The sequence below is a fragment of the Somniosus microcephalus genome, unplaced genomic scaffold (assembly GCF_052327205.1).
Source record: "Somniosus microcephalus isolate GS21.2 unplaced genomic scaffold, FLI_Smic_1.0 scaffold8, whole genome shotgun sequence".
NCBI lineage: Eukaryota > Metazoa > Chordata > Chondrichthyes > Squaliformes > Somniosidae > Somniosus > Somniosus microcephalus.
The window spans coordinates 443,101-457,870 of NW_028225195.1; positions in this window are offsets into that span (position 1 = coordinate 443,101).

Genomic DNA, 14,770 nt, shown 5'->3' on the forward strand with positions numbered 1-14,770 from the left:
TGAATCAGATGAAGTAGAAGAAGGAGAAGGTGAAGTCTGGAGGGTGAATCAGAAGTAGTAGAAGAAGGAGAAGGAGAAGGTGAAGTCTGGAGGGTGAATCAGAAGAAACAGAAGAAGGAGAAGGAGAAGGTGAAGTCTGGAGGGTGAATCAGAAGAAGTAAAAGAAGGAGAAGGAGAAGGTGTAGTCTGGAGGGTGAATCAGAAGAAGTAGACGAAGGAGAAGGAGAAGGTGAAGTCTGGAGGGTGAATCAGAAGAAGCAGAAGAAGGAGATGGAGAAGGTGAAGTCTGGAGGGTGAATCAGAAGAAGTAGAAGAAGGAGAAGGAGAAGGTGAAGTCTGGAGGGTGAATCAGAAGAAGCAGAAGAAGGAGAAGGAGAAGGTGAAGTCTGGAGGGTGAATCAGAAGAAGCAGAAGAAGGAGAAGGAGAAGGTGAAGTCTGGAGGGTGATTCAGAAGAAGCAGAATAAGGAGAAGGAGAAGGTGAAGTCTGGAGGGTGAATCAGAAGAAGCAGAAGAAGGAGAAGGAGAAGGTGAAGTCTGGAGGGTGAATCAGAAGAAGTAGAAGAAGGAGAAGGAGAAGGTGAAGTCTGGAGGGTGAATCAGAAGAAGCAGAAGAAGGAGAAGGAGAAGGTGAAGTCTGGAGGGTGAATCAGAAGAAGTAGAAGAAGGAGAAGGAGAAGCTGAAGTCTGGAGGGTGAAGCAGAAGAAGTAGAAGAAGGAGAAGGAGAAGGTGAAGTCTGGAGGGTGAATCAGAAGAAGTAGAAGAAGGAGAAGGAGAAGCTGAAGTCTGGAGGGTGAATCAGAAGAAGCAGAATAAGGAGAAGGAGAAGTTGAAGTCTGGAGGGTGAATCAGAAGAAGCAGAAGAAGGAGAAGGAGAAGGTGAAGTCTGGAGGGTGAATCAGAAGAAGTGGAAGAAGGAGAAGGAGAAGGTGAAGTCTGGAGGGTGAAGCAGAAGAAGTAGAAGAAGGAGAAGGAGAAGGTGAAGTCAGGTGGGTGAATCAGAAGAAGTAGAAGAAGGAGAAGGAGAAGATGAAGTCAGGAGGGTGAATCAGAAGAAGCAGAAGAAGGAGAAGGAGAAGGTGAAGTCTGGAGGGTGAATCAGAAGAATCAGAAGAAGGAGAAGGAGAAGGTGAAGTCTGGAGGGTGAATCAGAAGAAGCAGAAGAAAGAGAAGGAGAAGGTGAAGTCTGGAGGGTGAAGCAGAAGAAACAGAAGAAGGAGAAGGAGAAGGTGAAGACTGGAGGGTGAATCACAAGAAGTAGAAGAAGGAGAAGGAGAAGCTGAAGTCTGGAGGGTGAATCAGAAGAAGTAGAAGAAGGAGAAGGAGAAGGTGATGTCTGGAGGGTGAATCAGAAGAAGTAGAAGAAGGAGAAGGAGAAGGTGAAGTCTGGGGGGTGAATCAGAAGTAGTAGAAGAAGGAGAAGGTGAAGTCTGGAGGGTGAATCAGAAGAAACAGAAGAAGGAGAAGGAGAAGGTGAAGTCTGGAGGGTGAATCAGAAGAAGTAGAAGAAGGAGAAGGAGAAGGTGTAGTCTGGAGGGTGAATCAGAAGAAGTAGACGAAGGAGAAGGAGAAGGTGAAGTCTGGAGGGTGAATCAGAAGAAGCAGAAGAAGGAGATGGAGAAGGTGAAGTCTGGAGGGTGAATCAGAAGAAGTAGAAGAAGGAGAAGGAGAAGGTGAAGTCTGGAGGGTGAATCAGAAGAAGCAGAAGAAGGAGAAGGAGAAGGTGAAGTCTGGAGGGTGAATCAGAAGAAGCAGAAGAAGGAGAAGGAGAAGGTGAAGTCTGGAGGGTGATTCAGAAGAAGCAGAATAAGGAGAAGGAGAAGGTGAAGTCTGGAGGGTGAATCAGAAGAAGCAGAAGAAGGAGAAGGAGAAGGTGATGTCTGGAGGGTGAATCAGAAGAAGTAGAAGAAGGAGAAGGAGAAGGTGAAGTCTGGAGGGTGAATCAGAAGAAGTAGAAGAAGGAGAAGGAGAAGGTGAAGTCTGGAGGGTGAATCAGAAGAAGTAGAAGAAGGAGAAGGAGAAGCTGAAGTCTGGAGGGTGAAGCAGAAGAAGTAGAAGAAGGAGAAGGAGAAGGTGAAGTCAGGAGGGTGAATCAGAAGATGTAGAAGAAGGAGAAGGAGAAGGTGAAGTCAGGAGGGTGAATCAGAAGAAGCAGAAGAAGGAGAAGGAGAAGGTGAAGTCAGGAGGGTGAATCAGAAGAAGTAGAAGAAGGAGAAGGAGAAGGTGAAGTCAGGAGGGTGAATCAGAAGAAGCAGAAGAAGGAGAAGGAGAAGATGAAGTCTGGAGGGTGAATCAGAAGAAGTAGAAGAAGGAGAAGGAGAAGGTGAAGTCTGGAGGGTGAATCAGAAGAAGTAGAAGAAGGAGAAGGAGAAGGTGAAGTCTGGAGGGTGAATCAGAAGAAGCAGAAGAAGGAGAAGGAGAAGGTGAAGTCTGGAGGGTGAATCAGAAGAAGCAGAAGAAGGAGAAGGAGAAGGTGAAGTCAGGAGGGTGAATCAGAAGAAGCAGAAGAAGGAGAAGGAGAAGGTGAAGTCAGGAGGGTGAATCAGAAGAAGTAGAAGAAGGAGAAGGAGAAGGTGAAGTCAGGAGGGTGAATCAGAAGAAGCAGAAGAAGGAGAAGGAGAAGATGAAGTCTGGAGGGTGAATCAGAAGAAGTAGAAGAAGGAGAAGGAGAAGGTGAAGTCTGGAGGGTGAATCAGAAGAAGTAGAAGAAGGAGAAGGAGAAGGTGAAGTCTGGAGGGTGAATCAGAAGAAGCAGAAGAAGGAGAAGGAGAAGGTGAAGTCTGGAGGGTGAATCAGAAGAAGCAGAAGAAGGAGAAGGAGAAGATGAAGTCTGGAGGGTGAATCAGAAGAAGTAGAAGAAGGAGAAGGAGAAGGTGAGGTCTGGAGGGTGAATCAGAAGAAGCAGAAGAAGGAGAAGGAGAAGGTGAAGTCTGGAGGGTGAATCAGAAGAAGCAGAAGAAGGAGAAGGAGAAGGTGAAGTCTGGAGGGTGAATCAGAAGAAACAGAAGAAGGAGAAGGAGAAGGTGAAGTCTGGAGGGTGAATCAGAAGAAGTAGAAGAAGGAGAAGGAGAAGGTGTAGTCTGGAGGGTGAATCAGAAGAAGCAGAAGAAGGAGAAGGAGAAGGTGAAGTCTGGAAGGTGAATCAGAAGAAGCAGAAGAAGGAGAAGGAGAAGGTGAAGTCTGGAGGGTGAATCAGAAGAAGCAGAAGAAGGAGAAGGAGAAGGTGAAGTTAGGAGGGTGAATCAGAAGAAGCAGAAGAAGGAGAAGGAGCAGGTGATGTCAGGGGGATGAAGCAGAAGAAGTAGAAGAAGGAGAAGGAGAAGGTGAAGTCAGGACGGTGAAGCAGATGAAACAGAAGAAGGAGAAGGAGAAGGTGAAGTCTGGAGGGTGAATCAGAAGAAGTATAAGAAGGAAAAGGAGAAGGTCAAGTCTGGAGGGTGAATCAGAAGAAGTAGAAGAAGGAAAAGGAGAAGGTGAAGTCTGGAGGGTGAAGCAGAAGAAGTAGAAGAAGGAGAAGGAGAAGGTGAAGTCAGGAGGGTGAATCAGAAGAAGTAGAAGAAGGAGAAGGAGAAGGTGAAGTCAGGAGGGTGAATCAGAAGAAGCAGAAGAAGGAGAAGGAGAAGGTGAAGTCTGGAGGGAGAATCAGAAGAATCAGAAGAAGGAGAAGGAGAAGGTGAAGTCTGGAGGGTGAATCAGAAGAAGCAGAAGAAAGAGAAGGAGAAGGTCAAGTCTGGAGGGTGAATCAGAAGAAGTAGAAGAAGGAGAAGGAGAAGGTGAAGTCTGGAGGGTGAATCAGAAGAAGCAGAAGAAGGAGAAGGAGAAGGTGAAGTCTGGAGGGTGAATCAGAAGAAGCAGAAGAAGGAGAAGGAGAAGGTGAAGTCTGCAGGGTGAATCAGAAGAAGCAGAAGAAGGAGAAGGAGAAGGTTAAGACTGGTGGGTGAATCAGAAGAAGCAGAATAAGGAGAAGGAGAAGGTGAAGTCTGGAGGGTGAATCAGAAGAAGCAGAAGAAGGAGAAGGAGAAGGTGAAGTCTGGAGGGTGAATCAAAAGAAGTAGAAGAAGGAGAAGGAGAAGTTGAAGTCTGGAGGGTGAAGCAGAAGAATTAGAAGATGGAGAAGGAGAAGGTGAAGTCAGGAGGGTGAATCAGAAGAAGTAGAAGAAGGAGAAGGAGAAGGTGAAGTCAGGAGGGTGAATCGGAAGAAGCAGAAGATGGAGAAGCAGAAGGTGAAGTCTGGAGGGTGAATAAGAAGAATCAGAAGAAGGAGAAGGAGAAGGTGAAGTTAGGAGGGTGAATCAGAAGAAGCAGAAGAAGGAGAAGGAGCAGGTGATGTCAGGGGGATGAAGCAGAAGAAGTAGAAGAAGGAGAAGGAGAAGGTGCAGTCAGGACGGTGAAGCAGAAGAAACAGAAGAAGGAGAAGGAGAAGGTGAAGTCTGGAGGGTGAATCAGAAGAAGCAGAAGAAGGAAAAGGAGAAGGTCAAGTCTGGAGGGTGAATCAGAAGAAGTAGAAGAAGGAGAAGGAGAAGGTGAAGTCTGGAGGGTGAAGCAGAAGAAGTAGAAGAAGGAGAAGGAGAAGGTGAAGTCAGGAGGGTGAATCAGAAGAAGTAGAAGAAGGAGAAGGAGAAGGTGAAGTCAGGAGGGTGAATCAGAAGAAGCAGAAGAAGGAGAAGGAGAAGGTGAAGTCTGGAGGGTGAATCAGAAGAATCAGAAGATAGAGAAGGAGAAGGTGAAGTCTGGAGGGTGAATCAGAAGAAGCAGAAGAAAGAGAAGGAGAAGGTGAAGTCTGGAGGGTGAAGCAGAAGAAACAGAAGAAGGAGAAGGAGAAGGTGAAGACTGGAGGGTGAATCACAAGAAGTAGAAGAAGGAGAAGGAGAAGGTGAAGTCTGGAGGGTGAATCAGAAGAAGTAGAAGAAGGAGAAGGAGAAGTTGAAGTCTGGAGGGTGAATCAGATGAAGTAGAAGAAGGAGAAGGAGAAGGTGAAGTCTGGAGGGTGAATCAGAAGTAGTAGAAGAAGGAGAAGGAGAAGGTGAAGTCTGGAGGGTGAATCAGAAGAAACAGAAGAAGGAGAAGGAGAAGGTGAAGTCTGGAGGGTGAATCAGAAGAAGTAAAAGAAGGAGAAGGAGAAGGTGTAGTCTGGAGGGTGAATCAGAAGAAGTAGACGAAGGAGAAGGAGAAGGTGAAGTCTGGAGGGTGAATCAGAAGAAGCAGAAGAAGGAGATGGAGAAGGTGAAGTCTGGAGGGTGAATCAGAAGAAGTAGAAGAAGGAGAAGGAGAAGGTGAAGTCTGGAGGGTGAATCAGAAGAAGCAGAAGAAGGAGAAGGAGAAGGTGAAGTCTGGAGGGTGAATCAGAAGAAGCAGAAGAAGGAGAAGGAGAAGGTGAAGTCTGGAGGGTGATTCAGAAGAAGCAGAATAAGGAGAAGGAGAAGGTGAAGTCTGGAGGGTGAATCAGAAGAAGCAGAAGAAGGAGAAGGAGAAGGTGAAGTCAAAAGGGTGAATCAGAAGAAGTAGAAGAAGGAGAAGGAGAAGGTGAAGTCTGGAGGGTGAATCAGAAGAAGCAGAAGAAGGAGAAGGAGAAGGTGAAGTCTGGAGGGTGAATCAGAAGAAGTAGAAGAAGGAGAAGGAGAAGCTGAAGTCTGGAGGGTGAAGCAGAAGAAGTAGAAGAAGGAGAAGGAGAAGGTGAAGTCTGGAGGGTGAATCAGAAGAAGTAGAAGAAGGAGAAGGAGAAGCTGAAGTCTGGAGGGTGAATCAGAAGAAGCAGAATAAGGAGAAGGAGAAGTTGAAGTCTGGAGGGTGAATCAGAAGAAGCAGAAGAAGGAGAAGGAGAAGGTGAAGTCTGGAGGGTGAATCAGAAGAAGTGGAAGAAGGAGAAGGAGAAGGTGAAGTCTGGAGGGTGAAGCAGAAGAAGTAGAAGAAGGAGAAGGAGAAGGTGAAGTCAGGTGGGTGAATCAGAAGAAGTAGAAGAAGGAGAAGGAGAAGATGAAGTCAGGAGGGTGAATCAGAAGAAGCAGAAGAAGGAGAAGGAGAAGGTGAAGTCTGGAGGGTGAATCAGAAGAATCAGAAGAAGGAGAAGGAGAAGGTGAAGTCTGGAGGGTGAATCAGAAGAAGCAGAAGAAAGAGAAGGAGAAGGTGAAGTCTGGAGGGTGAAGCAGAAGAAACAGAAGAAGGAGAAGGAGAAGGTGAAGACTGGAGGGTGAATCACAAGAAGTAGAAGAAGGAGAAGGAGAAGCTGAAGTCTGGAGGGTGAATCAGAAGAAGTAGAAGAAGGAGAAGGAGAAGGTGATGTCTGGAGGGTGAATCAGAAGAAGTAGAAGAAGGAGAAGGAGAAGGTGAAGTCTGGGGGGTGAATCAGAAGTAGTAGAAGAAGGAGAAGGTGAAGTCTGGAGGGTGAATCAGAAGAAACAGAAGAAGGAGAAGGAGAAGGTGAAGTCTGGAGGGTGAATCAGAAGAAGTAGAAGAAGGAGAAGGAGAAGGTGTAGTCTGGAGGGTGAATCAGAAGAAGTAGACGAAGGAGAAGGAGAAGGTGAAGTCTGGAGGGTGAATCAGAAGAAGCAGAAGAAGGAGATGGAGAAGGTGAAGTCTGGAGGGTGAATCAGAAGAAGTAGAAGAAGGAGAAGGAGAAGGTGAAGTCAGGAGGGTGAATCAGAAGATGTAGAAGAAGGAGAAGGAGAAGGTGAAGTCAGGAGGGTGAATCAGAAGAAGCAGAAGAAGGAGAGGGAGAAGGTGAAGTCTGGAGGGTGATTCAGAAGAAGCAGAATAAGGAGAAGGAGAAGGTGAAGTCTGCAGGGTGAATCAGAAGAAGCAGAAGAAGGAGAAGGAGAAGGTGATGTCTGGAGGGTGAATCAGAAGAAGTAGAAGAAGGAGAAGGAGAAGGTGAAGTCTGGAGGGTGAATCAGAAGAAGTAGAAGAAGGAGAAGGAGAAGGTGAAGTCTGGAGGGTGAATCAGAAGAAGTAGAAGAAGGAGAAGGAGAAGCTGAAGTCTGGAGGGTGAAGCAGAAGAAGTAGAAGAAGGAGAAGGAGAAGGTGAAGTCAGGAGGGTGAATCAGAAGATGTAGAAGAAGGAGAAGGAGAAGGTGAAGTCAGGAGGGTGAATCAGAAGAAGCAGAAGAAGGAGAAGGAGAAGGTGAAGTCAGGAGGGTGAATCAGAAGAAGTAGAAGAAGGAGAAGGAGAAGGTGAAGTCAGGAGGGTGAATCAGAAGAAGCAGAAGAAGGAGAAGGAGAAGATGAAGTCTGGAGGGTGAATCAGAAGAAGTAGAAGAAGGAGAAGGAGAAGGTGAAGTCTGGAGGGTGAATCAGAAGAAGTAGAAGAAGGAGAAGGAGAAGGTGAAGTCTGGAGGGTGAATCAGAAGAAGCAGAAGAAGGAGAAGGAGAAGGTGAAGTCTGGAGGGTGAATCAGAAGAAGCAGAAGAAGGAGAAGGAGAAGATGAAGTCTGGAGGGTGAATCAGAAGAAGTAGAAGAAGGAGAAGGAGAAGGTGAGGTCTGGAGGGTGAATCAGAAGAAGCAGAAGAAGGAGAAGGAGAAGGAGAAGTCTGGAGGGTGAATCAGAAGAAGCAGAAGAAGGAGAAGGAGAAGGTGAAGTCTGGAGGGTGAATCAGAAGAAACAGAAGAAGGAGAAGGAGAAGGTGAAGTCTGGAGGGTGAATCAGAAGAAGTAGAAGAAGGAGAAGGAGAAGGTGTAGTCTGGAGGGTGAATCAGAAGAAGCAGAAGAAGGAGAAGGAGAAGGTGAAGTCTGGAAGGTGAATCAGAAGAAGCAGAAGAAGGAGAAGGAGAAGGTGAAGTCTGGAGGGTGAATCAGAAGAAGCAGAAGAAGGAGAAGGAGAAGGTGAAGTTAGGAGGGTGAATCAGAAGAAGCAGAAGAAGGAGAAGGAGCAGGTGATGTCAGGGGGATGAAGCAGAAGAAGTAGAAGAAGGAGAAGGAGAAGGTGAAGTCAGGACGGTGAAGCAGATGAAACAGAAGAAGGAGAAGGAGAAGGTGAAGTCTGGAGGGTGAATCAGAAGAAGTAGAAGAAGGAAAAGGAGAAGGTCAAGTCTGGAGGGTGAATCAGAAGAAGTAGAAGAAGGAAAAGGAGAAGGTGAAGTCTGGAGGGTGAAGCAGAAGAAGTAGAAGAAGGAGAAGGAGAAGGTGAAGTCAGGAGGGTGAATCAGAAGAAGTAGAAGAAGGAGAAGGAGAAGGTGAAGTCAGGAGGGTGAATCAGAAGAAGCAGAAGAAGGAGAAGGAGAAGGTGAAGTCTGGAGGGTGAATCAGAAGAATCAGAAGAAGGAGAAGGAGAAGGTGAAGTCTGGAGGGTGAATCAGAAGAAGCAGAAGAAAGAGAAGGAGAAGGTCAAGTCTGGAGGGTGAATCAGAAGAAGTAGAAGAAGGAGAAGGAGAAGGTGAAGTCTGGAGGGTGAATCAGAAGAAGCAGAAGAAGGAGAAGGAGAAGGTGAAGTCTGGAGGGTGAATCAGAAGAAGCAGAAGAAGGAGAAGGAGAAGGTGAAGTCTGCAGGGTGAATCAGAAGAAGCAGAAGAAGGAGAAGGAGAAGGTTAAGACTGGTGGGTGAATCAGAAGAAGCAGAATAAGGAGAAGGAGAAGGTGAAGTCTGGAGGGTGAATCAGAAGAAGCAGAAGAAGGAGAAGGAGAAGGTGAAGTCTGGAGGGTGAATCAAAAGAAGTAGAAGAAGGAGAAGGAGAAGTTGAAGTCTGGAGGGTGAAGCAGAAGAATTAGAAGATGGAGAAGGAGAAGGTGAAGTCAGGAGGGTGAATCAGAAGAAGTAGAAGAAGGAGAAGGAGAAGGTGAAGTCAGGAGGGTGAATCGGAAGAAGCAGAAGATGGAGAAGCAGAAGGTGAAGTCTGGAGGGTGAATCAGAAGAATCAGAAGAAGGAGAAGGAGAAGGTGAAGTCTGGAGGGTGAATCAGAAGAAGCAGAAGAAGGAGAAGGAGAAGGTGAAGTCTGGAGGGTGAATCAGAAGAAGCAGAGGAAGGAGAAGGAGAAGGTGAAGTCTGGAGGGTGAATCAGAAGAAGCAGAATAAGGAGAAGGAGAAGGTGAAGTCTGGAGGGTGAATCAGAAGAAGCAGAATAAGGAGAAGGAGAAGGTGAAGTCTGGAGGGTGAATCAGAAGAAGCAGAAGAAGGAGAAGGAGAAGGTGAAGTCTGGAGGGTGAATCAGAAGAAGTAGAAGAAGGAGAAGGAGAAGGTGAAGTTTGGAGGGTGAAGCAGAAGAAGTAGAAGAAGGAGAAGGAGAAGGTGAAGTCAGGTGGGTGAATCAGAAGAAGTAGAAGAAGGAGAAGGAGAAGGTGAAGTAAGGAGGGTGAATCAGAAGAAGCAGAAGAAGGAGAAGGAGAAGGTGAAGTCTGGAGGGTGAATCAGAAGAATCAGAAGAAGGAGAAGGAGAAGGTGAAGTCTGGAGGGTGAATCAGAAGAAGCAGAAGAAAGAGAAGGATAAGGTGAAGTCTGGAGGGTGAAGCAGAAGAAACAGAAGAAGGAGAAGGAGAAGGTGAAGACTGGAGGGTGAATCAGAAGAAGTAGAAGAAGGAGAAGGAGAAGGTGAAGTCTGGAGGGTGAATCAGAAGTAGTAGAAGAAGGAGAAGGAGAAGGTGAAGTCTGGAGGGTGAATCAGAAGAAACAGAAGAAGGAGAAGGAGAAGGTGAAGTCTGGAGGGTGAATCAGAAGAAGTAGAAGAAGGAGAAGGAGAAGGTGTAGTCTGGAGGGTGAATCAGAAGAAGTAGACGAAGGAGAAGGAGAAGGTGAAGTCTGGAGGGTGAATCAGAAGAAGCAGAAGAAGGAGATGGAGAAGGTGAAGTCTGGAGGGTGAATCAGAAGAAGTAGAAGAAGGAGAAGGAGAAGGTGAAGTCTGGAGGGTGAATCAGAAGAAGCAGAAGAAGGAGAAGGAGAAGGTGAAGTCTGGAGGGTGAATCAGAAGAAGCAGAAGAAGGAGAAGGAGAAGGTGAAGTCTGGAGGGTGATTCAGAAGAAGCAGAATAAGGAGAAGGAGAAGGTGAAGTCTGGAGGGTGAATCAGAAGAAGCAGAAGAAGGAGAAGGAGAAGGTGAAGTCTGGAGGGTGAATCAGAAGAAGTAGAAGAAGGAGAAGGAGAAGGTGAAGTCTGGAGGGTGAATCAGAAGAAGTAGAAGAAGGAGAAGGAGAAGGTGAAGTCTGGAGGGTGAATCAGAAGAAGTCGAAGAAGGAGAAGGAGAAGCTGAAGTCTGGAGGGTGAAGCAGAAGAAGTAGAAGAAGGAGAAGGAGAAGGTGAAGTCAGGAGGGTGAATCAGAAGATGTAGAAGAAGGAGAAGGAGAAGGTGAAGTCAGGAGGGTGAATCAGAAGAAGCAGAAGAAGGAGAAGGAGAAGGTGAAGTCTGGAGGGTGAATCAGAAGAAGCAGAAGAAGGAGAAGGAGAAGGTGAAGTCAGGAGGGTGAATCAGAAGAAGTAGAAGAAGGAGAAGGAGAAGGTGAAGTCAGGAGGGTGAATCAGAAGAAGCAGAAGAAGGAGAAGGAGAAGATGAAGTCTGGAGGGTGAATCAGAAGAAGTAGAAGAAGGAGAAGGAGAAGGTGATGTCTGGAGGGTGAATCAGAAGAAGTAGAAGAAGGAGAAGGAGAAGGTGAACTCTGGAGGGTGAATCAGAAGAAGCAGAAGAAGGAGAAGGAGAAGGTGAAGTCTGGAGGGTGAATCAGAAGAAGCAGAAGAAGGAGAAGGAGAACTTGAAGTCTGGAGGGTGAATCAGAAGAAGTAGAAGAAGGAGAAGGAGAAGGTGAGGTCTGGAGGGTGAATCAGAAGAAGCAGAAGAAGGAGAAGGAGAAGGTGAAGTCTGGAGGGTGAATCAGAAGAAGCAGAAGAAGGAGAAGGAGAAGGAGAAGTCTGGAGGGTGAATCAGAAGAAATAGAAGAAGGAGAAGGAGAAGGTGAAGTCTGGAGGGTGAATCAGAAGAAGTAGAAGAAGGAGAAGGAGAAGGTTTAGTCTGGAGGGTGAATCAGAAGAAGCAGAAGAAGGAGAAGGAGAAGGTGAAGTCTGGAGGGTGAATCAGAAGAAGCAGAAGAAGGAGAAGGAGAAGGTGAAGTCTGGAGGGTGAATCAGAAGAAGCAGAAGAAGGAGAAGGAGAAGGTGAAGTTAGGAGGGTGAATCAGAAGAAGCAGAAGAAGGAGAAGGAGCAGGTGATGTCAGGGGGATGAAGCAGAAGAAGTAGAAGAAGGAGAAGTAGAAGGTGAAGTCAGGACGGTGAAGCAGAACAAGCAGAAGAAGGAAAAGGAGAAGGTCAAGTCTGGAGGGTGAATCAGAAGAAGTAGAAGAAGGAGAAGGAGAAGGTGAAGTCTGGAGGGTGAAGCAGAAGAAGTAGAAGAAGGAGAAGGAGAAGGTGAAGTCAGGAGGGTGAATCAGAAGAAGTAGAAGAAGGAGAAGGAGAAGGTGAAGTCAGGAGGGTGAATCAGAAGAAGCAGAAGAAGGAGAAGGAGAAGTTGAAGTCTGGAGGGTGAATCAGAAGAATCAGAAGAAGGAGAAGGAGAAGGTGAAGTCTGGAGGGTGAATCTGAAGAAGCAGAAGAAAGAGAAGGAGAAGGTGAAGTCTGGAGGGTGAATCAGAAGAAGTAGAAGAAGGAGAAGGAGAAGGTGAAGTCTGGAGGGTGAATCAGAAGAAGCAGAAGAAGGAGAAGGAGAAGGTGAAGTCTGGAGGGTGAATCAGAAGAAGCAGAAGAAGGAGAAGGAGAAGGTGAAGTATGCAGGGTGAATCAGAAGAAGCAGAAGAAGGAGAAGGAGAAGGTGAAGTCTGGTGGGTGAATCAGAAGAAGCAGAATAAGGAGAAGGAGAAGGTGAAGTCTGCAGGGTGAATCAGAAGAAGCAGAAGAAGGAGAAGGAGAAGGTGAAGTCTGGAGGGTGAATCAGAAGAAGTAGAAGAAGGAGAAGGAGAAGTTGAAGTCTGGAGGGTGAAGCAGAAGAATTAGAAGATGGAGAAGGAGAAGGTGAAGTCAGGAGGGTGAATCAGAAGAAGTAGAAGAAGGAGAAGGAGAAGGTGAAGTCAGGAGGGTGAATCGGAAGAAGCAGAAGATGGAGAAGGAGAAGGTGAAGTCTGGAGGGTGAATCAGAAGAATCAGAAGAAGGAGAAGGAGAAGGTGAAGTCTGGAGGGTGAATCAGAAGAAGCAGAGGAAGGAGAAGGAGAAGGTGAAGTCTGGAGGGTGAATCAGAAGAAGCAGAATAAGGAGAAGGAGAAGGTGAAGTCTGGAGGGTGAATCAGAAGAAGCAGAATAAGGAGAAGGAGAAGGTGAAGTCTGGAGGATGAATCAGAAGAAGCAGAAGAAGGAGAAGGAGAAGGTGAAGTCTGGAGGGTGAATCAGAAGAAGTAGAAGAAGGAGAAGGAGAAGGTGAAGTCTGGAGGGTGAAGCAGAAGAAGTAGAAGAAGGAGAAGGAGAAGGTGAAGTCAGGTGGGTGAATCAGAAGAAGTAGAAGAAGGAGAAGGAGAAGGTGAAGTCAGGAGGGTGAATCAGAAGAAGCAGAAGAAGGAGAAGGAGAAGGTGAAGTCTGGAGGGTGAATCAGAAGAATCAGAAGAAGGAGAAGGAGAAGGTGAAGTCTGGAGGGTGAATCAGAAGAAGCAGAAGAAAGAGAAGGAGAAGGTGAAGTCTGGAGGGTGAAGCAGAAGAAACAGAAGAAGGAGAAGGAGAAGGTGAAGACTGGAGGGTGAATCAGAAGAAGGAGAAGAAGGAGAAGGAGAAGGTGAAGTCTGGAGGGTGAATCAGAAGAAGCAGAAGAAGGAGAAGGAGAAGATGAAGTCTGGAGGTTGAATCAGAAGAAGTAGAAGAAGGAGAAGGAGAAGGTGAAGTCTGGAGGGTGAATCAGAAGTAGTAGAAGAAGGAGAAGGAGAAGGTGAAGTCTGGAGGGTGAATCAGAAGAAACAGAAGAAGGAGAAGGAGAAGGTGAAGTCTGGAGGGTGAATCAGAAGAAGTAGAAGAAGGAGAAGGAGAAGGTGTAGTCTGGAGGGTAAATCAGAAGAAGTAGACGAAGGAGAAGGAGAAGGAGAAGTCTGGAGGGTGAATCAGAAGAAGCAGAAGAAGGAGATGGAGAAGGTGAAGTCTGGAGGGTGAATCAGAAGAAGTAGAAGAAGGAGAAGGAGAAGGTGAAGTCTGGAGGGTGATTCAGAAGAAGCAGAATAAGGAGAAGGAGAAGGTGAAGTCTGGAGGGTGAATCAGAAGAAGCAGAAGAAGGAGAAGGAGAAGGTGAAGTCTGGAGGGTGAATCAGAAGAAGTAGAAGAAGGAGAAGGAGAAGGTGAAGTCTGGAGGGTGAATCAGAAGAAGTAGAAGAAGGAGAAGGAGAAGGTGAAGTCTGGAGGGTGAATCAGAAGAAGTAGAAGAAGGAGAAGGAGAAGCTGAAGTCTGGAGGGTGAAGCAGAAGAAGTAGAAGAAGGAGAAGGAGAAGGTGAAGTCAGGAGGGTGAATCAGAAGAAGTAGAAGAAGGAGAAGGAGAAGGTGAAGTCTGGAGGGTGAATCAGAAGAAGCAGAAGAAGGAGAAGGAGAAGGTGAAGTCTGGAGGGTGAATCAGAAGAAGTAGACGAAGGAGAAGGAGAAGGTGAAGTCTGGAGGGTGAATCAGAAGGAGCAGAAGAAGGAGATGGAGAAGGTGAAGTCTGGAGGGTGAATCAGAAGAAGTAGAAGAAGGAGAAGGAGAAGGTGAAGTCTGGAGGGTGAATCAGAAGAAGCAGAAGAAGGAGAAGGAGAAGGTGAAGTCTGGAGGGTGAATCAGAAGAAGCAGAAGAAGGAGAAGGAGAAGGTGAAGTCTGGAGGGTGATTCAGAAGAAGCAGAATAAGGAGAAGGAGAAGGTGAAGTCTGGAGGGTGAAACAGAAGAAGCAGAAGAAGGAGAAGGAGAAGGTGAAGTCTGGAGGGTGAATCAGAAGAAGTAGAAGAAGGAGAAGGAGAAGGTGAAGTCTGGAGGGTGAATCAGAAGAAGTAGAAGAAGGGGAAGGAGAAGGTGAAGTCTGGAGGGTGAATCAGAAGAAGTAGAAGAAGGAGAAGGAGAAGGTGAAGTCTGGAGGGTGAAGCAGAAGAAGTAGAAGAAGGAGAAGGAGAAGGTGAAGTCAGGAGGGTGAATCAGAAGATGTAGAAGAAGGAGAAGGAGAAGGTGAAGTCAGGTGGGTGAATCAGAAGAAGTAGAAGAAGGAGAAGGAGAAGGTGAAGTCAGGAGGGTGAATCAGAAGAAGCAGAAGAAGGAGAAGGAGAAGGTGAAGTCTGGAGGGTGAATCAGAAGAATCAGAAGAAGGAGAAGGAGAAGGTGAAGTCTGGAGGGTGAATCAGAAGAAGCAGAAGAAAGAGAAGGAGAAGGTGAAGTCTGGAGGGTGAAGCAGAAGAAACAGAAGAAGGAGAAGGAGAAGGTGAAGACTGGAGGGTGAATCAGAAGAAGGAGAAGAAGGAGAAGGAGAAGGTGAAGTCTGGAGGGTGAATCAGAAGAAGTAGAAGAAGGAGAAGGAGAAGGTGAAGTCTGGAGGGTGAATCAGAAGAAGCAGAAGAAGGAGAAGGAGAAGGTGAAGTCTGGAGGGTGAATCAGAAGAAGCAGAAGAAGGAGAAGGAGAAGATGAAGTCTGGAGGGTGAATCAGAAGAAGTAGTAGAAGGAGAAGGAGAAGGTGAAGTCTGGAGGGTGAATCAGAAGAAGTAGAAGAAGGAGAAGGAGAAGGTGAAGTCTGGAGGGTGAAGCAGAAGAAGTAGAAGAAGGAGAAGGAGAAGGTGAAGGCAGGAGGGTGAATCAGAAGATGTAGAAGAAGGAGAAGGAGAAGGTGAAGTCAGGTGGGTGAATCAGAAGAAGTAGAAGAAGGAGAAGGAGAAGGTG